The following is a 22,764-nucleotide window of genomic DNA, read 5'->3' on the forward strand; positions in this document are numbered from 1 at the left end:
CAATTTAGTTCTACAGAATCAAGACTGTCAGAGACAGTCACCCAGTTATTAGTAACTTAATTATCAGTAACTCAGTTTTCAGTAATTTAGTTATCGGCGATCTTAATAACAGTAAAGTAGATTAGCATACAATATTGCATAATCAGTATTTACAATAGTTTTAGATATATATGTACCCTCATTCAGTTATACTCATGTTACTCCATCAGTTATTGTTTATACATATAAACCCCTGCATATCAGCCTACCTCATTTAGCATACCAGTACATTCAAAGTACCAATACATACTCTTTCTCTTACAATATGATATCTTATATCATAGGTTCAGATGCACGGGCTCCTGACCGTACTTAGTATCCCAGCCTATCAAAAATTGATTTTATGGCGAGTCCTCATAGTTCAAGAATAGAGTTATCATTTCAGTATTTTAGTAGTTTAATATTTTCAGTAGTCGTAGTTGGTTGGGGACTTTCCCCATAAACTCCATGTTCAGACAGTTAGAGGCTTTCAGGCTAGAATATTTTAATCAAATATTTAGTTTTTAGTATTTAGTATTTGTTTTTAGACTATGAACCTCATAGAATTTTTGCCTGTTTTCTGCATTATTTCAGTATTATTATTCAGTGCTCACAGCAGTTGCCAGTCATGGGTTAGCTTGTGATCCTTTGGGGTCATGAGCATTGTGTGGCATCCGGGGTGCATACTCGAGCATAAGAAACATTGTATCAAAGCCTAAGGTTCAAAAGATACCTAGGGAGTTTGAAATCCATCTCTAGTAGAGTCCTGTGCATGGGTGTGTAGCGCGCCACACTTATGGACAAGAGGTTATGATGCATTTTAGAAAAAATTTCCCTCCTTTCAGTATTCATGTCGTGCGGGTGAGCATGAGCTCAAGTTAAACTCTCAGTCTAATCTAGTTTTCCCCTTTCATTTACAGAGCATGTCTCCTAAAAAAACTAATAAAAAATAACTACAAATCAACCATCACCTCCACCCATTCAGGCAGATCCCCTGGATGAGCATGTATACCATACGCAATTCAGAGTAACTTTCACCACTTTGACTCATTTTGTGGCAGCCCATATGAGCGCCCAACTCCCATTCAGGCAAACCCAGTGTCCAGTACATCAACTGCTAGAATGCAGGACTTCACCTGAATGAATCCTCTATCATTTATAGTGTCTAACTCTAAGGAGGACCCATAGGAATTCCATGATATGGTGTAGAAAGTCATAGATATGATGGGGGTGACTTCCAATGAAAGTGCTGAGTTAGCTACATACCAATTGTAGGATGTGGGTCATACATAGTTTCAACGGTAGAAGGTAGATAGGGGCGCAGATGCAGGGCCTGTAGAATGGGAAGAGTTTGCTACTACCTTACTTGATAGGTTCTTCCCACTAAAGTTAAGGAAAGCTAAGGAATTTGAGTTTATTAATCTTAAACAGGCAACATGAAAGTAAAATAGTATTCTCTTAAGTTTACTTAGTTAGCTAGATATGTCTGTTATATTAGAGCAAATAGCAGATCTAAGATGAGTAAGTTTATGTCGGGTGTGTCTAATAGTGTAGTCAAGAAGTGTAGTACCACAATGTTCATTAAATAGATGGAAATATCTAGGCTCATGGTCTATGCTCAGTAGATAAAGGAGCCTAAGAATAAGAAGAAGGAGAGGGAGAACAAGAGAGATAGAACAGGTAGCTTCAACTTTGCTCAGCCTAAGTCAGAGGGTGGCAATCATTCTCAATTTTGCCCAAAATCGTTAGTTCTAGATCTCTCCTCAGTTAGTGCCCCAGTTCCAAAATTTAGAGATGGCAATAAAGATAGGGCACAGGGACCTAAATCCTAGCAGTGCCCAAATATATCTTCTTTTCTAGAAGTGTGGCAAGAACCACTAGGTTGTCAGCAGAGCTGGCAGTGATGTATCTTTTTGATATGGCAAGCTACACCATAGGAATAGTGAGTGTCCTCAGGTGGGTTAACAGAGTCAGTATAATCATCCCCCAATTTATTTTGATCACTCGAATCAACAGGGTGCCGATTCCTGTGTCACTAGTAGGCAACACCCAAACAGTCTCTATGCACTTCAGCCCCGAAAGGATTAGGAAAGTTCTCTTGATGTGTTCACTGGTACGTTATAAGTTTATCATTTATATATTTATGTTTTTCTAGATCCAGGAGCTTCTCTGTCTTTTATAACTCCTTATATAGCTATTAATTTTGGAGTCAGTCCCAAAATCGTAGTAGAGACTTTCTCAGTCTCTACCCTAATGGGTAAATCTATCATAGCCCTATAGGAATACATGAACTGTCCTATTATGGTATCTTAGAAAGTTACGTTATCAGACTTAGTAGAGCTATAGATTATGGATTTTGATGTTATTCTCGACATGGATTGGCTCCAATCATGCTATGCTTTAGTTGTCTGCATAAAAAGAATTGTCTATTTTCAGTTTTCGAATGAAACTATCCTTGAATGAAGGGGTAGTACATCAGCACTTAGGGGTCAGCTTATTTCTTACCTAAGGGAAAGAAAAATATTATCAAAGGGTGTGTCTACTATCTTGTTTGAGTTAAGGATTCTAGTTCCGAGACTCCTAGTCTTGAGTCAGCTTCAGTAGTATGTGAATTTCTAGATATGTTTCTTGAAGATCTTCTTGGAGTCCCTTTCCGATCGGGAAATTGACTTTAGAATAGGCTTTCTTCCCTATACTCAACCTATCTCTATTCGGCCATATAGAATGGCACCAACTAAACTCAGAGAGCTAAAAAAACAGTTGAAAGATCTCTTAGATAAGGGATTCATCAGACCCAGCATATCCCTTTAGGGTACACCAGTGTTATTCGTGCCTTAGAAAGATGGTTCTCTCAGAATGTGCATTAACTACTGTCAGTTGAACAAAGTCTTGGTCAAGAAAAAGTATCCACTTCCCATAATCGATGACTTTTTTGACCAACTTCAGGGTGCCAATTACTTTTCTAAGATAGACCTTAGATTAGGCTATCATTAGCTCAGAGTAAAAAAATGTAACATTCCAAAAATAGCTTTTAGAACTGGGTATGGTCTCTTCGAATTCCTAGTCATGTCATTTGGTCATACCAATGCCCCAACAGCTTTCATGGACTTGATGAACCGCATGTTTAAGTATTACTTTGACATGTTCATCATAGTCTTCATTGATGACATTATTGTCTACTCTCATAGTAAACATGATCATGTAGACCATCTCAGAATAATGTTACAGACCCTCAAAGCCCATCAGTTGTTCGACAAATTCAGTAAATACAAATTTTGGCTAAGGTTAGTAGATTTTGTTGGTCATATAGTTTCCAGTGATGGAATTAGAGTTGATTCTCAAAAGACTGAAGCAGTGAAAAACTAGCCCAGACCCATCTCTCTATTAGATAACAAGAGTTTCTTGGGTTTGGCTAGCTATTACCGATGGTTTGTTGAGGGATTTTCATCTATTGCTTCCCCTATGTACAGATTGAATCAGAAGAAAGCCAAGTTCCAGTGGTCAGATTCTTATAAGAAGAGTTTTCAATAGTTGAAGACTCGGCTCACTATAGCCCCAGTTTTGACATTACTAGATAGTTCAGGTGGGTTTATGGTATATTGCGATGCTTTCAGAGTTTGTTTGAGATGTGTTTTAATACGGAGAGGTAAGGTCATATCCTATGTCTCTAGATAGCTTAAGCCCCATAAAAAGAACTATCCACTCATGATCTTGAGTTAGCACCTGTAGTGTTGTCCTTAAATATTTAGAGGCATTACTTATATGGAGTACATCTTAATATGTTCATAGATCACAAGAGCTTGCAGTATGTACTCTCTCAGAAAGATTTTAATTTACATCAAAGAAGGTGGTTAAAGTTGTTGAAAAACTATGACATGAGTGTTCTGTATCATCCGGGTAAGTCCAATGTAGTGGCTGATGCTCTCAGTAGGATGTCTATGGGTGGTTTTACTCACGTGAAGGATGGTAAGAAGAAGTTAGTTTAGGAATTTCATCATCTTGTCTGACTAGGTGTCTATTTAGTCAATTCAGTAGAGGGTAGTGTATGGGTTAAGAATAGTTCAGAATTATCTCTGGTTTTTAAAGTAAAAGAAAAGCAGGACAGGGATCCCATTCTAGTTAAAATAAAAAAGCCAGTCAGAGATCAGAAAGTAGAGGTGTTTTCCTAAGAGAGAGATGGTGTGTTATACTGCCAAGGTATACTATGTGTACAATATGTGTATGGCGTAAGACAGTGGATTCTTGAGAAGTGCATGGTGCATGCTACTGGATTTACCCATGGGCCACCAAGATGTACCACAACATGCGGGAAGTCTATTGGTGGAGTGGGATGAAGAGAGACATTACAGAGTTTGTAGCTAAGTGCTTGGCATGTTAGCAGGTTAAGATCGAATAGCAGAAGCCTAGTGAATCTATGCAGGAGTTCAGTATTCCCACTTGGAAGTTGGAGGATGTGAACATAGATTTTGTGATGTGTTTTCCCCATACTCGTCATCAACATGATTTTATTTAGGTCATTGTGGATAGGATGATCAAATTAGCTCATTTCTTACTAGTTCATACCTCTTATTCAATCGAGGATTATACCAAGCCCTAGGTTAGAGAGTTGGTCAGATTGCACGGAGTTTCGTTGTCCATCATTTTAGATAGAGGTACATAGTTCACCTCTTATTTTTGGAAAGCCTTCCAAAAAGGTCTTAGTACCCAAGTTCACCTTAGTACAACCTTTCATCCCCAGATAGATGGTCAAGCAGAAAGGACCATTCAGACTTTAGAAGATATGTTAAGAGCATGTGCCATTGACTTTAAGGGTAGTTGGGATGACCACTTGTCTTTGATTGAGTTTGCATATAACAATAACTATCATTCCAGCATTTAGATGGCTTCATTTGAGGCACTCTATTGGAGGAGATGTAGATCTCCCATTGGTTGGTTTGAAGTGGGTGAGGCCATAGTGGTAGGGCCTCACTTGGTATTTCATACCTTAGAAAAAGTTTAGTTAATCAGGGAAAGACTTAAAACAACTAAGAGCAGACAGAAATTGTATTCAGATGAACGAAGAAAGGATCTTGAGTTTGAGATTGGTGATTATATGTATTTAAAAATCTCTCCTATGAAAGGAGTAAAGAGGTTTGCAAGAAGGGGAAGCTCAGTCCTTGATATGTCGGTCCTTACCAAATTCTCATCCATTTTGGAAAGGTAGCTTACGATCTCGAGTTGCCTTCAGACTTAGCTTTAGTGAATCTAGTGTTTCACGTCTCCTTGCTTAAGAAATTCAGTGGTGACCCAGCAGTTGTAATCCCTATAGAGGGTGTAGATGTTTAGAATAGTCTCTCTTATGAAGAAGTTCCAGTTGAAATTCTTGATCATCAGGTTCGCAGACTGAGGAACAAAAAGATTCCTCTAATCAAACTTCTTAGGAGGAATTAGTCCGTGGAGGGAGCTACTTGGGAAGTAGAAGCAGATATGCGGACCAAGTATCCTTATCTCTTCTCCGCAAACTCAGACTTAGCTCAAGGTAACTATTTTCCTTAAAATTACTTAGTTCTATGCTTAGATTACCTTTACAAACTCTGTATTAATTCCATTTGCATAACATCCCCATATCATTCATACCATCATGAAACAACTCAATCATGTGTCATGTCTTCAAAATTCAGTCATGCTCCAGTTATGCATGTCCAGTATGAAAACTCATAATATCGGTAGTTTTAGTCATGTAATCATGTTTTAGTTGTGCATTTCAGTATGTAGACTTAGTCTATCAGTGTTCTTAGTTTAGTCCGCCTCATTCGAGGATGAATGTTAAGGGGGAGATATTGTATGACCCTGCAAAAATTCTAAGCTTAACTCAGTCCTTTAGAGCATTAAAAGAGGTCCCAAACTTAGAAATTTCAGCTAAGTGTTTATACTTAAAATTATTTTAGCTTTCATAAGTTGGTCATCTTATTTTAAAACCCTTATGACCTTAAGATATCGATCCTTAGATTAAATCCTGATCAGGTGTGTCAATAGGTCACTTCGGGTGAGTTTCAGATTTTTCAAACCTCATTTGAAGCTTGTTTGGGTGACCAAACTGGTGGGTTGATGTGATCTCAACACGTTATATCATTCATCATGTTGATGAATATTTTTCCGCGGCATTCAGTGCAAATTCTAGTGATCCAACGAAAAACTCAATATGGTGCATCAGTTATTGTGTTGACCCCATCGACGCGGCATGTCGGTCTGTGCATCACTGGGGACGTTTTCAATCATTAAAAATCTGTATCCAGAGGGGTATTTGGGTCATTTTTCATGCTTATTCAGCCCTAAAAACACAAGATTATCACATATTCTCTCTCAAATTTTCTCAATAACAAAACCCTAGGGGATCCAATTTCAAGTTCAAGCTTTAAGAACACACCATCAATCTTCACGATTTTTATTACCAAGGTATGTTAGGTGTTCATCTAAGGGTTTCCTTCCACCCTTGGTGTTGAAGAACTTCTTTTAAAACTACAAGTTCATTGCTTTCACGAATTTTATGTTGAACTTGATTGTATTCATGTCCATGATATTATTTGGGTTTTAATACATGATTTACTACAAGTTTCATGAAATTAAATTAGCATGTGTTGTGAATTATATGATTTGCATGTTAAACCCTTGAAATTTCAATTGATTACTGCATCCATCATGTTCATGTGTTGACAATCCTCATCTGAAATAACCATGCTCCCTAAGTGTTTGATAGAATTCATATGTTAATTAAATAGTGGAATCATGGTATGTCATCATGTGGACCCATTCATGTATAAGTTCATGTCTCTTAAGTATTTGACAAAATTCCTAGGTGCATGTAATGTTAACCAGTATTTATTATTATATTTTTCAAGATCATGTCATGCATTACTTTCTATGCTTTCGAGTCCTGGAGGTATCCAATACTCAAAAATCTAGTTGTTTACCTAGAGCTACAGCAGTTACAAAATAGTCTTAGTAATGTCATGAACAATAATACTTAGTCAGTTACAGAACTCAGTGAAAGTCAGTATCAGTCTAGTTTAGCTCGGTATCATGAATAGTGTATTCATTCAGTTAGCAGAAACTAAGCCAACTCAGTCTAGTTCCGTCAGTTAGCACGATCAGTAACAGTTCAGTCAAGACTAGTATAGTTTAGAAATCAGTTCAGTGTCTATTCAGTTAGGAGTAGGAATCTGCACCGAGCGAACCCAGGGATGGGGGCATTCCTGCCAGTAGCAATCCCTGCATTACAGAACTACGTAGCTAATATAGGTTGAGATATATTCTTGCCATACTAGGGTTGATACATCTCTTACGAGTTTTCCTGCCAGTGAGGATTGACGAAATGTCTTCCTTCCAGAGAGGGTTAATAATAGCCATTATTAGTATCCCTTAGCAAGGAGCTCGTACCTTTCTAACTGGGGTCACGGGTTTATTCCCAACTCAGTTTATAATTTTGGTATGTCGGTTAGATGAACACTCCCATAGTTACAGTTTTAGTTTCAAACTCATTGTAAAACCTCAGATCAGTTATTAGAATCAGGACTATCAGACTAGTCTCCCAGCTTAGTATAGAACTTAGTTTAGTTCTATAGAGTTAAGACTATCAGAAATAGTCACCGAGTTATCAGTAACCCATTTATTAGTAACTCAGTTATCAATAATTCAGGTATCAGTGATCTCAATTAAAGTAAAGTATATTTATATGCAACATTGCATAATTATTATTTACAGCAGTTTTAAATAAATATCAACCCTTATTCAGTTATAATTATGTTACTCAGTCAGTTATTGTTCATGCATATGAACCCTTTCATACCAGCCTACCTCACTTAGCATACCGGTACATTCAAAGTACTGATGCACACTCTTTCTTTTGCACTACGATGTCTTATATCATAGGTTTAGATGCACGGGCTCCTGACCGTACTTAACATCCCAGCCTATCAGCAGCAGATTTAGTGGTGAGTCCTTATAGTTAAAGGACAGAGTTATCATTTCAGTATTTCATTAGTTTAGTATATTTAGTAGTCAGAGTTAGTTAGGGACTTATCCTATTAAGTCCATGTTTAGACAGTTAGAGGCTTTTTGTAACACCCCAGATTCTGAATAATGGGCTGAACTATCTTAAGGTTTAAATAACTGAAATAATACTAAAGTATGTGGTATAACAATACCAAAACAAATTAAAATAAAAATACTGAACATACTAAAATCTGAATATCTAGTCTAAAAGCCTCTAAACTATCTGAATAAGGAGTTGATGGGACATGTCCCCAACTAACTCCAACTGCTGAAATAAACTAATTACTGAAATACTAAAATGGTAAAGTATCCTCGCATGATGAGGACTCATTTCTAGTCTACTACTGCTGACTGAAACCTGAAGCTGCCTATGCACGATTAGGAACCTGAGCATCAGAACCTATGGCATAAAACACCATAGTGTAAAAGAAAAGTATGCGCCAGTACGTGTGAATATACTGGTACGCAAAATGAGGTAAGGGTAAATGCATGGGTTTCATATGCATGAATATAACTGTCTAATAACATGAATATGATTGCGTGAGAATACATGTATGAATACATAACTGCAACTAAGAATGTAAGGATTCTGAATACTGAATATACTAATAACGTACATACTAATAACTAATATACTATTTGTTGAGTGATTGTATCTGACAGTCTTGATTCTGATGGAACTAGCTGAGTTCCCTACTGAGCTGAGTGAATGTATCTGACAGTCCTAAAATCTGTTGAACTATCTAAGTTCTGTTCTAAAGACTGAGACTAACACTGTGGGAGGTAGTCATCTAACCGACAAGCCCCAAATAAAGCAATATAGCTGATTTGGGGTCTAATCTGTAACCCTAATTAGAAGGGTGTCAATACCGCACCACTGGTAAGGACAAACTGTGAGTGACCCTCATCTAGTAGGTACTTTAATGAGAATGGTAGGACCCTCATCTAATAGGTTAAGCCACCTTATCAACCATCATCTAATAGGTATTTGATGTCTCAACCTACGCTATCTACGTAGTTCTGAAATGCAAGGACTACTTCTAAGAATCACACCCTCTGCTAGCAGGTGAGTTCCCATCCATAGGTTTACTCGGTGCTGAATCCTACTCCAAACTGAATAGACACTGAACTGATTATACTGATTTGAACAATACTCAGTTCTATTAACTAACTGAGTTTACTGAGATTAATGCATAGGATTGGACTGGTACTGAATTTACTGAGTACTCCTAAGTCATGTGATTGACTGAGTTCTACTGATCATGTCTTGACTGAGAGCATCTTTAAAACTGACACTGGCTCTAGGCACACAACTAAATTGTCGGGTACAAGTACCCCTAGGACTCGGTAGTATGAAACTCACAAGACATGACACTTGTTGACCAATAACCATAGACAACAATTCATAGTACAATTGTTGGAGATTTTCATGAAGCATTTACATGTCATAAGCTTACACATAAATAGGAAGACATATAAACATTTCATAATTTTGTAAGTCTAATCTCATGAGCATTCCACCAAACCATTACAATGCATATCAATACCATGGAGGTCATTATGAACAAAAGGGTAAAGCTTAGAGTCATCAATTTGGTCACAATTGAGTCATAAAGCATAATTCTTGTACTTTTAGGCATTTTATCAAAAACCTTTCATGCATAACTTGAGGCTTAGGCATGAACATTAAAATAATACATCATAGCAATATTTTTCACTTCAAATATAAGAATTCCAACCATATGTTAACATAACTTCATTATATGTATTAAAGATTTCAACTTGGTAATCATACAACAACATAAACATGGATATGATTCAATTCATAACATGGAAATCAAAATTTATATTTTTGAAAGGGTTTCTTGAGCTTCATGGGTGAAAGGAACCCATAAATCAATACTTTACATACCTTAGAATGTAAATCCTTAAGGGTTCTTGAAGGAATCCTTGAGCCTTGTTCTAAAATTTTGAAATTACGGTTTCTGCGTTTGAGAGAGAATGTTGAACTTTGCCAAAACTTGAGTGATTAATGAAATATTTAGGTTATTTAGGGATTAATTTCATGTTTTTGGGATGAATAGGGTGGGAGAAATGACCCCTTTACCCCAAAACCCGTACTAAAATTTCTGGAAAATGGGATTGGCCTCATGATGCAACCCATAAAAATGTGAACTGGCCCTCGTGATGCGACATCTAGAAATGGGACTGGACCTCACGATGTGGGGCTATCGCGAGACTTTACTATTTTGGTCAACCAAACATGCCCTTACACTATTTGAAAAATCCCAAAACTTTCTCGAGATATACTATTGACTTGCCTAATCATGAATCAACTTGAAAATCGACAAACAGAGGTTGGGAAGGTCATGAAATAAATCCTCAGAGTTTGAAGGCTTAAAGTGAGACTAAGTCCTTAACACTTGGCCAAAATTTTCTAAGTGTTGGATCTTTTATAGAGCTTTAAGGAGCTTAATTTGACTTAGACTTTTATGGGGTCTTACAATATCTCCCTCTTGGGAACATTTGTCCTTGAATGAGATTGACTAAGAGGGGAAAATAATAATTGAAGTACCCGCTGGACATGAACAACTAAAACATAATTACATGACTGACATGACTGATTAACTGGAACTTATACCGAACATGCATATCTAATGCATGGTTTCATAGCTAAACTGATTCATGAATGCATGATTGGTATTTTGATAAACTGAGTTTCTCACAAGGAGAATGCATATCTGATGCATGAACATATGACTGAATAAGCAATGGTATTTGATAACAAGTTTATGATGGGAATCTGAGCGTGAAACTGGTTTGTAACTAAAATCTGAACATGAAATCAAATAAGCTTGAGGAAAGCTATTAGCTTAGGCTAAGTTTGAGTTTGCGGAGAAGATGTGAGGATAATTGGTCCACATATCTGCTTCTACTTCCTAAGTAACTCCCTTAACAGACTGATTTTGCCAAAGAACTTTGACTAAAAGGACTTTTTTATTTCTCATTCTGTGAGTCTGATAGTCAAGTATTTTGACTAGAATCTCCTCAAAAGAAGGGGGCTATTCTAAATATCTATGCCCTCTATAGGGACTATAACTGCTAGGTCCCCTATGCACTTCTTAAGCAAGGACACATGCAAGAATGGATGCACTGAATCTAGATCTGAAGGCAAATCGAGCTCATAGGCTACTTTACCGAAGCAACTGAGAATTTTGAAGTGACAATATATTAGGGACTGAGCTTTTTCTTCTTGCCAAATCTCTTTACTCCCTTCATGGGAGAGATTTTTAAGTACACATGATCACCAATATCGAGCTTGAGGTCCTTTCTACGCACATCTGCGTATGATTTCTGTCAACTCTGAGCTGTCTTGAGCCATTCTCTGATCAACTAAACTTTCTCTAAGGTTTTGTAAACCAAGTCAAGACCTATCACAGTGAACTCACCAATTTTAAACCAACTGATTGGAGATCTGTATCTCCTACCATAGAAAGCTTCGAATAGAGTCATCTGAATACTGGAATGATGCCTGTTGTTGTATGCAAACTCAATCAAAGGCTAGTGGTAAACCTAACTACCTTTGAAATCAATTGCACATGGCCTTATTATATCTTTCAAGGTCTAAATGGTCCTTTATACTTGACCATCTGTCTGAAGATAAAAGGTTGTACTGAGATGAACTACGGTACCAAGACCGTTTTGGAATGCTTTCTAGAAGTGAGAGGTGAACTGGGTACCTCTATCTGAGACAATGGAGAATGGAACACCGTGCAATCTGACCAACACCCTGAAATAGATTTTAGTGTAATCCTTAGCTGAAAAAGAGGTATGGACTGGAAGAAAATAAGCTGACTTGGTCATCCTGTCTACAATGACCCAAACTAAATCATGCTGATGACGAGTATGAGGCAAACCCATTAATAAGTCCATGTTCACTCCTTCCCACTTCCAAGTGGGAATATTGAACTCCTATATGGACCCACTAGGCTTCTGATGCTCAACCTTACCCTGCTGATATATAGAGCACTTATCCATAAACTCTGCAATATCTCTTTTCATCCCACTCCACCAATAGATCTCCCGCAAATCGTGGTACATCTTAGTGGCCACTGGATGAATTGAGTAATGCGGACCATACGTTTCTGTAATAATTTACTGCCTTAAGTCATCAATACCTGGTACACAAAGATGATCTAGACAATGTAATACACCATCTCCACTTTGGGAGAAAAACTCAACCTTCTGATCCTTGACTAGATTGGGATCTCTATCTTGATTTTCCTTAACGTTGGAAATTGGAGATGATTCTGAACTGTTCAAAACCCATATGATACCTTCTACTAAATCGACTAAGCGGACACCTAGTCGGGCAAGCTGATGGACTTCCTGAGCTAATTTCTTTTTACTGACCTCAACATGAGCAACACTACCCATAGACAATCTACTGAGAGCGTTGGCCACTACATTGGCCTTGCTTGGATGGTAAAGGACACTCATGTCGTAGTATATCAAAAGCTTTAACCACCTTCTTTGATGGAGTTTTATATCTTTCTGAGAGAATATGTACTAAAGGCTTTTTTGATCTGTGAACACATCTATATGCACCTATACAAGTAATGTCTCCAAATCTTTAAGGCTAAAACTATAGCCGCTAACTCAAGATCATGAGTTGGATAATTCTTCTCATGAGGTTTAAGCTGTCGGGAGGTGTAGGCTATGAACTTAACATGCTACATAAGGACACAACCCAAACCCACTCTGGATGCATCACAGTATACTATGAACCCATCTAAACCGTCTGGAAGAGCCAAAACTAGAGCTGAGGTGAGTCAGTCTTCAACTCCTAAAAATGCTTCTCGCAATGATATGACCATTGAAACTTGACTTTCTTCTGATTTAGTCTGTACATAGTGGATACAATAGACAAAAATCCCTCAACAAACCATCTGTAATAGATAGCCAGACCCAAGAAACTCCTAATATCTAATGAGAGATAGGGTAAGGCCAATTTCTTACCGCTTTGGTCTTTTGAGGATCAACCTTAATACATTATCGGAAATGATATGACCAAGGAATGCTATTGACCTTAGCCAAAATTCATAATTACTAAATTTGGCGAATAACTGATGATTTCTGTGAGTCTGCAATACAATTCTGAGACTGTTTGCATGATCACACTCACTGCGGGAATAGACAAGAATGTCATCTATGAAAACTATGATGAACATGTCCAAGTATTACTTGAACACACAGTTCATCAAGTCCATAAAAGCGACTGAGGAATTTGTAAGACCAAGGGACATGACTAAGAATTTAAAGTGACCATACCATGTTCGAAAAGCTACTTTTAGAATGAGGTCTATCTTGGAGAAGTAACTGGCACCCTAAAGTTGGTCAAACAATTCATCAATTCTGGGAACTGGATACTTGTTCTTGACCACAACTTTGTTGAGCTGATGGTAATCTATACATATTTTGAGAGAACCAATTTTTTGCGCATGAATAAGACTAGTGCACCCTATGGGGACACACTAGGTTTGATGAATCCCTTGTCTAGGAGATTCCTTAACTGTTCTTTCAATTCTCTGAGTTCTGCTGGTGCCATTCTGTATGGCAAAATAGATATAGGCTGACTATCTAGAAGAAGGTCAATGCCTAAGTCTATTTCTTTTTTGGGATGAATTCCTGGAAGATCTTTGGAAAAAATATCTGAATATTTGCTCATTACTGGGATTAATTCAAGACTGGGAGTTTCCAAACTAGTGTCCTTAACTTGAACAAGATGATAGACACATCCTTTAGATATCATTTCCTAGACCATAGGTAAGAAACAAACTGACCCCTGAATACTAAAGTACTACCCTTCCACTCTAGGATGGGTTCATTCGAAAAATAAAATTGGACCACTCTATTTATGCAGTCGACTGTGGCATAGTAGGAATGAAGCCAATCCATGCTGAGAATGACATCAAAATTAGTCATCTATAATTTAAATATGTCTGCTGAAGTGACTTTCTGAGATACCATAACCAGATAGTTCATGTATACCCATCGGGCTATGATGATTTTACCTACTGAGGTAGAGCCTGAGAAAGGCGCTGCTAGAATTTTGGTACTGACTTCGAAATCAACTGCTATATAAGGAATAACAAAAGACAAAAAAGATACTAGATCTAGAAAAGCATAAATATATACATGAAATATCTGTAACATACCAGTGACCACATCAACAGAATTTTCCTAATCCTATCAGAATTGAAGAGCGTAGAGTCTGTTTGGGCGCTGTCCATTTATTGCACTGGAAGTGGCACCCTACTGATTCAGGCGATTGGATTGAGTTGAGGAATGGTTCTGCTAACCCTGAATACCCAGCTAAGGACAATCTCTGACTCTGTGGCTTATCCTACTATATCCGAAACACACATCACTGCCAGCTCTGCAAATACCTTTGTGGTTCTTAACATAAATCCGTCAAAGAGGATTGGTTTGGGCACTACTAATGCTGCCCTGAGATTTAGAACCTGGTACCCTATCTTGGTTACCAATCCTGAAATTAGGAACTGGAGCACTGGCTGAGAAAGGAGCTAGAATAGATGACTTTGGGTAAAACTGTGAACGATTGCCACCCTCTAACTTAGGTTGATTGAAATTGAAGCTACCTATTCTAGCTCTCTTATTCTACTTTTACCTTTTCTTAATCTTCTGCTCCTCTATCTGTTGAGCATGGATCATAATCCTAGCTATGTCCATCTCACTAATCAACATGGTGGTCTTACACTCCTTGACCACACTATCATTCACCCCAGAAACAAACTTACTCATCTTAGCCTTACTATCTGCCACTACATGAGGAGCATATCTAGATAATTGAGTAAACTTAAGAGAATACTCTTTCACCATCATGTTTCCCTACCTAAGGTTGATAAACTCTAACACCTTAGCTTCTTTAGCTCTAGTGGGAAGAATCTATCTAAGAAGGCAGTGGTAAACTCCTCCCACTTAATAGGCCTTGCATCTATAGCCCTATCTGCTTTCCATAACTTGAACCATGTGTGATCCATATCCTACAACTGATATGCAGCTATGCAGCACTCTCACTAGCAGTAACCCCCATAATATATATAACCTTCTGCACTTGATTAACGAATTCTTGAGGGTCCTCATCTAACTTAGACTCGAGAAAGGATGGAGGATTCATCTAGGTGAAGTCCCAATTCCTAGATGCAGCAGTGTTTATCAGAACAATATATGGCCATTAATTCTAAGCACCAAGTGAATTAGCAAGAGTGGTGAATGCAACTCTGAACTTTGGAAGAGAAATTTGTTCGTCCAGGGGATCTGCTTGGATGAGCTGAGAGGCTGACTGATTTCTATTTCTTTTTTTAGGAGGCATATTCTATAAACAAAAAGGGAGAAATGGATTTGACTGAGAGTTAATCTTGAGCTCATGCTCATAGGAACTATATGAATACTGAAAGAAGGAAAATTGTTGCTAAGACATCATATAGCCTCCTATACATAAATGTGGTGCGCAATACACCTATGCAAAAAACTCTACTAGATGCGGCTGTCAGACTTCCTAGGACTCTATTGAACCTTAGGCACTGATACCAAGTTTGTAATGCCCCAGATTTTGAACCCAGGACACTACATAGTGCTCATAATCTTGAAGGACCATAAGCTAACCCATGATTGATACCTGCTGCAATATCTATACATTAACACTGTAATCATATACGGAATAATGGGTTGAACTACCATAAGGTTCAAATAACTGAAATAATATTAAAGTATGTGGTATAACAATACCGAAACAATCTAAAATATAAATATTGAACATACTGAAGTCTAACTATCTAGTCTAAAAGCCTCTAAACTATCTGAATAAGAAGTTAATGGGACATGTCCCCAACTAACTCCAACCACTGAAATAAACTAAGTACTGAAATACTAAAATGGTAAAAGTATCCCCATATGATAAGGACTCATTGCTAGTTTATTGCTGCTGACTGAAACCTGAAGCTGCCTATGCATGGTCGGGAACCTGAGCGTTCGAACTTATGGTATAAAATACCATAGTACAAAAGAAAAGCATGCGTTAGTATGTATGAATGTACTGGTATGCAAAGTGAGGTAAGGCTGAATGCATGGGTTTCATATACATGAACTATAACTGTCTAATAACATGAATATGACCGCATGAGAATTCATGCATGAATAAATAATTGTAACTGAGAATGTAAGGATTCTGAATACTGAATATACTGATAATGTGCATACTGATAAATAATATGCTATTTACTGAGTGATTGTATCTGCCAATCTTGATTCTAATAGAACAGCTGAGTTTCGTACTTAGCTGAGTGACTGTATTTGACAGTCCTAAAATCTGTAGAACTATTTGAGTTCTATTCTAAAAATTGAGACTGAGACTGTGGGAGGCATTCATCTAACTAATATGCCCAAAATATAGCAATATAGTTGAGTTAGGGTCTAATTTGTAACCCTAATTAGAAGAGTGTCAATACCACGCCACTGGTAAGGACAAACTGTGATTGACCCTCATCTATAAGGTACTCTAAGGAGAATGATGGGACTCTTATCTGACAAGTTAAGCCACCTCATCAACCCTTATCTAATAGGTTTTTGATGTCTCAACCTACGCTATCTTCATAGTTCTTGAATCCAAGGACAACTTTTAAGAATCACACCCTCTGCTGGCAGATGAGTTCCCATCCTTGGATTTACTCAGTGCTAAATCCTACTCCCAATTGAATAGACACTGAACTAATTATACTGAGATGAACTAGACTAAGTTCACTGAATTTTTTTGACTGATGGAATACTACTGAGTTCTGTTAACTAACTGAGTTTACTGAGTAGGATTGGACTAGTACTGAATTTACTGAGTTTTCCTGAGTTATGTGACTGACTGAATTTTACTGATCATGGCTTGACTGAGAGTATCTTGAAAATTGACATTGTCTCTAGGCACACAACTAAATTGTTCGGTGCAAGTACCCCCAGGACTCGATAGCATGAAACTGACAAGTCATGACACTTCTTGAACATATGACCATAGTCAACAATTCATAGTACAACCATTGGAGATTTTCATGAAGTATTTGCATATCAAAAGCTTACACATGAATAGGAATACATATAAACCTGTCATAATTTTGTAATTCTAATCTCATGAGCATTCCACCAAACCATTACAATGCATAACAATAACATGGAGGTTATTGTGAATATAAGGGTAAAGCATGATTCATCAGTTTGGTCACAATTGAGTCATAAAGCATATTTCTTATTCTTTTAGGCATTTTATCAAACACCTTGCATGAATAACTTGAGTCTTAGGCATGAACATTAAAATAATACATCATGGAAACATTTTTCACTTCAAATACAAGAATTCTAACTACACGCTAACATAATTTCATTATATGTATTAACGATTTCAACTTGGTAATCATACAACAACATAAAAATCGATATGATTCAATTCATAACATGGAATTTAAAATTTATAGTTTTGAAAGGCTTTCTTGAGCTTCATGGGTGAAAGGACCCCATGAATCAACACTTTACTTACCTTAGAATGTAAATCCTTAAGGGTTCTTGAAGGAATCCTTGATCCTTGTTCTAAAATTTTGAAATTAGGATTTCTTGCTTGTAAGAGAGAATGATGAACTTTGGAGAAACTTGAGTGAACAATGAAATATTTAGGTTATTTAGGGATTAATTTTATTTTTTAGGGCTGAATAAGGAGGGAGAAATGACCCCTTTACCCCCAAAACCCGTAGTAAAATTTTTGCAAAACGGGATTGTCCTTGCAACGCGACCCATAGAAACGTGAACTAGCCCTCATGACATGACATCTAGGAATGGGACTGGACCTCGCGATGCGGGGCTATCGCAAGACTTCACTATTTTGGGCAACCAAACTTGCCCTTACGCAATTCGAAAAATCCCAAAATTCACCCAAGATGTACTATTGACTTGCCCATCATGAATCAACTTGAAAATTGACAAATAAAGGTCAGGAAGGTCATGAAATAAATCCTCAAATTTTGACGTCTTTAAATAATACTACTTTCTTAACACTTGGTCAAAATTTTCTAAGTGTTGGATCTTTTATAGAGCTTTAAGGAGCTTAATTTGACTTAGACTTTTACGGGGTCTTACATTTTCAGGCTAGAATATTTTTTATAGATGTTCAGTTTTCTATATTTATGTATCAGTATTCAATATTTGTTTTCATATTATGAACCTCATGGTATTTTAGCCTATTTTCTACATTATTGTAGTATTAGTATTTAGTGCTCAGAGCAGGTGCCAGTCATGGGTTCACTTGTGATCTTTCGTTTCATGTGCATCGTGTGGCGTCTGGGGTGTAGACTCAAGGTGTTACACTTATAGAGGGCTCAAGCTGAGTTAAAAATGTATCTACACTTTGAGGAAGAGTATTAGAGATAGAAGCTATCATTTAGTTGCTTATTATGGAATATAAGAGCAGAAATTCTTTCACATTCTAGTGAATAGGACAAGGAAAAAGATGAATAACCATAGGATTGCTTAAAAGATGGTGGATGGGAAGCAGGGATGAAAAATGGCTATTGATGTTTTAAAAAATTAGTTTACTTGTGATTCTACAAAGGTGGAGGTAACTGTAGTTAATCAGATTCCTTTTATAGATAATGAAGATAATAATCTCATTTTAAATATTATTCCAATAGAAACTAAGATTAAATAGGTGGTGTTCAAGCTTAAAAGGGATAGTTCTTGTGGACCAAATGGTTTTATAGGGAATATTTGTCAATCCTAATAGGATATAGTGTGAAAGAACATTCCTGAGATAGTGAATGCATTTTTGAAATACCCCATACACTTATAAGCTAGAAATTGAACCTTCATTCCTACCAGTGTAAACTCTAGTCCCGTGATGCATACTTGAATCCATGTTTCATGATTATTAACCTAGTGTAAATAAATAATATGAGGTGGGAAAGATGTTCATAAGTGTCACTTAGAGCAAAGTGAGCTAAAAGCCTTTGATTCGGCTAATTTTTTGTGTTTGATTTCACAAGGATAAACTTTGAATGAGTATAACTTTATGTATATGTGGAATTTGGAAGATTAAGACCCACCAAATTTTAGATAATCTAATTACCTTTCCAATGATACCAATTTTTCCTTACTCTGATACTCGAGTGAAAAGTTGTGGCATTTTTTGTGAGAGACAGTAAGGGTCGTAATAGCCCCACGACGCAATGGCTATTTAACTCGATTGGGGGTTGCATCGTAAGGGATGCTTAACCCAACTAGGGTTCACACCGCGGGGGATATTCCCCAATAGTTTTAGATTGTTAAGGGTCAAGGGTTACTTTGGTCCTTTCCCATCAACCCCAAAACATCCAAAGCATGAATTATAACACCCAAAAGGGCATTTTTTTCCCATCTTCCTCAAATAAACTCACGTAAAACCCTCCTCCATTCCTAATAGAAAAAATCCAAGCGTCACCATTCAAAAACCTTTAAGAAAAGTTATTCTATTTCAAGATTTAATCTTTTGAGGTATGTTAGATATTCATCCATGGGTCCTTTCCACCTATTGAGTCCAAGAATCCAATTTTAAATTTAAAAGAATGATCTTTACATGTTATTATGAACTTTCATGAATTTCAATTTTACATGATGTTTACGAGTAATTGTTGTTGAAATTAAACCTTACACATTTGAATGGTGTTATTCTCATGTTAACACCCTAAATCAATGATTTATAGTATTTCAATTATGTTAGCATCTCATGTTTTGACTATTCTCATGCTCAAGTCTAGGAATTTCAAGTGTTTCATGAAATGCCTAAATTATTGGGGTTTGAATAATGATCCCTTGTTATATTTCCAATAATTTTTGATAGAAAGAGTCCTTACACATTGAAAGTTAAAGTATGCTTAGCTATATCTTGGTAATTCGATTTTCAAGTTATGTTTTCAATTGATTTCACGTGGAATGCATTATAGAATGTTTTAAATATTGTGACTTCCATATCATGTTCATACGAATACAGAATAAAACCCTCAGTTTATGATTTAGTGATGTGATTGTTGTATCTTTTAATGTTTAAAAAGCATCTGAATGTTAAAGTCTTAGTCACCATGTGTTGATGAAATACGTAAGTGAATAATTGTGAATAATGATTTCCTTCCTTGGTTTCAAAGCTTGCATGTGGTCCTAATATTATTGCTATCAAGTCCTGGGGTTATGAATACCCAAAGTTTAGATTTTTACTTAGTTTCAGTAGCTTCAGAATAGTTTCAGATAAATCATGAGAATTACCACTCAGTTAGCCATCATGATCAGTTACTTATCTAGTTAAATTAGTTTAGTCTAGTAATCAGTGTCATTTAGTTGGGAATAGCATTCAGCATTGAGCAAACCTAAGGATGTGGTCTCACCTGCCAGTTAGGATTAGGTCCTTAGGAGCAATCCCTATGTTTCATAACTATGTATCCAGCATAGGTTATGAGATATCACTCGCCATTTTAGGATAGACACTCTCAGGGATCACCAGCTATTTTAAGACTGATCTCAGGGGTCACTGGCTAGATTAGGACTAACTCTACAACCATTGTTAGTACCCTTGGCACAATACAAACACCTTTTAAATTGTGGTCACAGGTTGGACCCCGAACAACTTAGACCGGGGCTTATTGGTTAAATAATACCTCCCACAGTTTCAGTTTTAGTATTTAGAATAAAATTCAGTTCAGTTTCGCTTGACCATAGCATACAGTTTACCAATATTCAGTTACCAAATTTCTATATTTTAGTTTACAGACCATTTCAAAACTTATTTTATGCTTGGTCATGCATTCTCAGTCTTTACAGTTTTTATGCTTTCTTACTTAGTACCTCATGTTATACATTCAGTCAGTTATTACTCATGCACATGAACTCATGTATATCAACCTAACCTAATTTATCATACCAGTACATTCAAAGTACTGATCAGATACTCATTTCTTGTGCTATGAGGTTTTATATCATATGTTCGGATGCTCAAATTCCTAATCGTACTTAGTCTTTCTAGTCCATCAATAGCAGCAGCCGTGGTGAGTTCTCATCCTTTGAGGATGATTTATCTTATATTCAGTATGTTAGTAGTTCAGTTATTTAGTTAGTAAGAGTTAGTTGGGGGCTTATCCCATCAACTCCATAGTTAGATAGTTCAGAGGCTTTCAAACTAGTACAGACAGTTGATAAGTTTTTAGTTGTGATTATCAGTTATTTTATCAGTATGGCCAGTATGTTTCCTAATGTTTTAAACCATGATTCAGTATTGATTTTAGTTTTTAAACCCTTATGGAATTTCAGTTGAAATTCCGCACATGTTGTTATTAGTTTTATTCAGTGCTCACAGCAGGTGCCAGCTCATGGATTAGCTTGTGGTCTCTTAGGACCGTAAGCAGTGTATGGCATCCAGGGTGTACTATTAGGGCGTTACAAACTTTGTATTAGAGACTAAGGTTTTACAGTGTACTAGGGAGTTTGAAAGCTAAATTGAGTATAGTCTTGTGCATGGGTTGAAGCGCACTGTACTTATGAACAAGAGGCTACAAGATATTTTTAGGAAAAATTTCCCTTCTTTCAGTATTCATGCCGTATGAATGAGCATGAACTCTTTTTGAAATCTCTTTCTAATTTAATCTTTCTTCCATTTACAGAACATGCCTCACATAAAGAATAATTGAAAGAGAAATAGAAATCAGCCTGCACCTCCGCCTATTTAGGAAGATCCCCTTAATGAGCATGTTTCCCATGATGAGTTTAGAGATGCATTCACCACTTTATCCCATTCAGAAGAAGCTCAAAATAACCAGCAGACTTCTATACCAGCCAATACAGTGGCTAATACTACTGCAGCTAGAATCTTGGATTTCACTCCAATGAATCATCATTTGTTTTTGGGATCCAAGTTTGATGAGGATCCGTAGGAGTTTCTTGACATGGTTCAGAAATTGACTAATATTATGGGCATCTTTTCTAGTGAGGGTGTAGAGTTGGCTTCTTACTAGTTACAAGATATAGCTCACACTTGGTATAAGCAGTGGAAGGAGGATAGAGGCACAGATGTAGGGCCTGTAGAATGGGAAATGTTTGCTATAAATTTTTTAGATAGGTTCTTTCCTTTAGAGTTGAGGGAAGATAAGGTGATAGATTTTATTAATCTAAAATAGGGTAGTATGGTTGTGAAGGAGTATTCTCTTAAGATCACTCAGTTGGCGATATATGCTACTAATGTGGTGTATGATAATAGGTCTAGAATGAGTACGTTTGTTTTTGGCGTAGATGATAGTGTAGTCAAGGAGTGTAGGATTTCTATGTTGATTAAGGTGATGGACTTGTCTAGACTTATGGTCCATACTCAGCAGATCGAGGAGGAAAAGTCTAAGGAGAAAGAAAGAGAAAGTAAGAGGGCTAGGACAAGTAAGTTCTAGTTTTGCTCAGCCAAGGTCAGAGGGTGGTAACTGTTGTTAGTTATGTCAAAAGGTTTCATCCCCAGCTCCATATTCAGCTACTGCACTAGTACCAAAGTTCAGGAATGATATTTGGGATGGAGAACCAGGCTTCAATACCCAGGGTAGTAGGAATAGTAGTAGTACCCATCTATTTTGCAGAGAATGTGGTAGGAATCATAAAGGT

The sequence above is a fragment of the Capsicum annuum genome, chromosome 11 (assembly GCF_002878395.1).
Source record: "Capsicum annuum cultivar UCD-10X-F1 chromosome 11, UCD10Xv1.1, whole genome shotgun sequence".
Taxonomy (NCBI): Eukaryota; Viridiplantae; Streptophyta; class Magnoliopsida; order Solanales; family Solanaceae; genus Capsicum; species Capsicum annuum.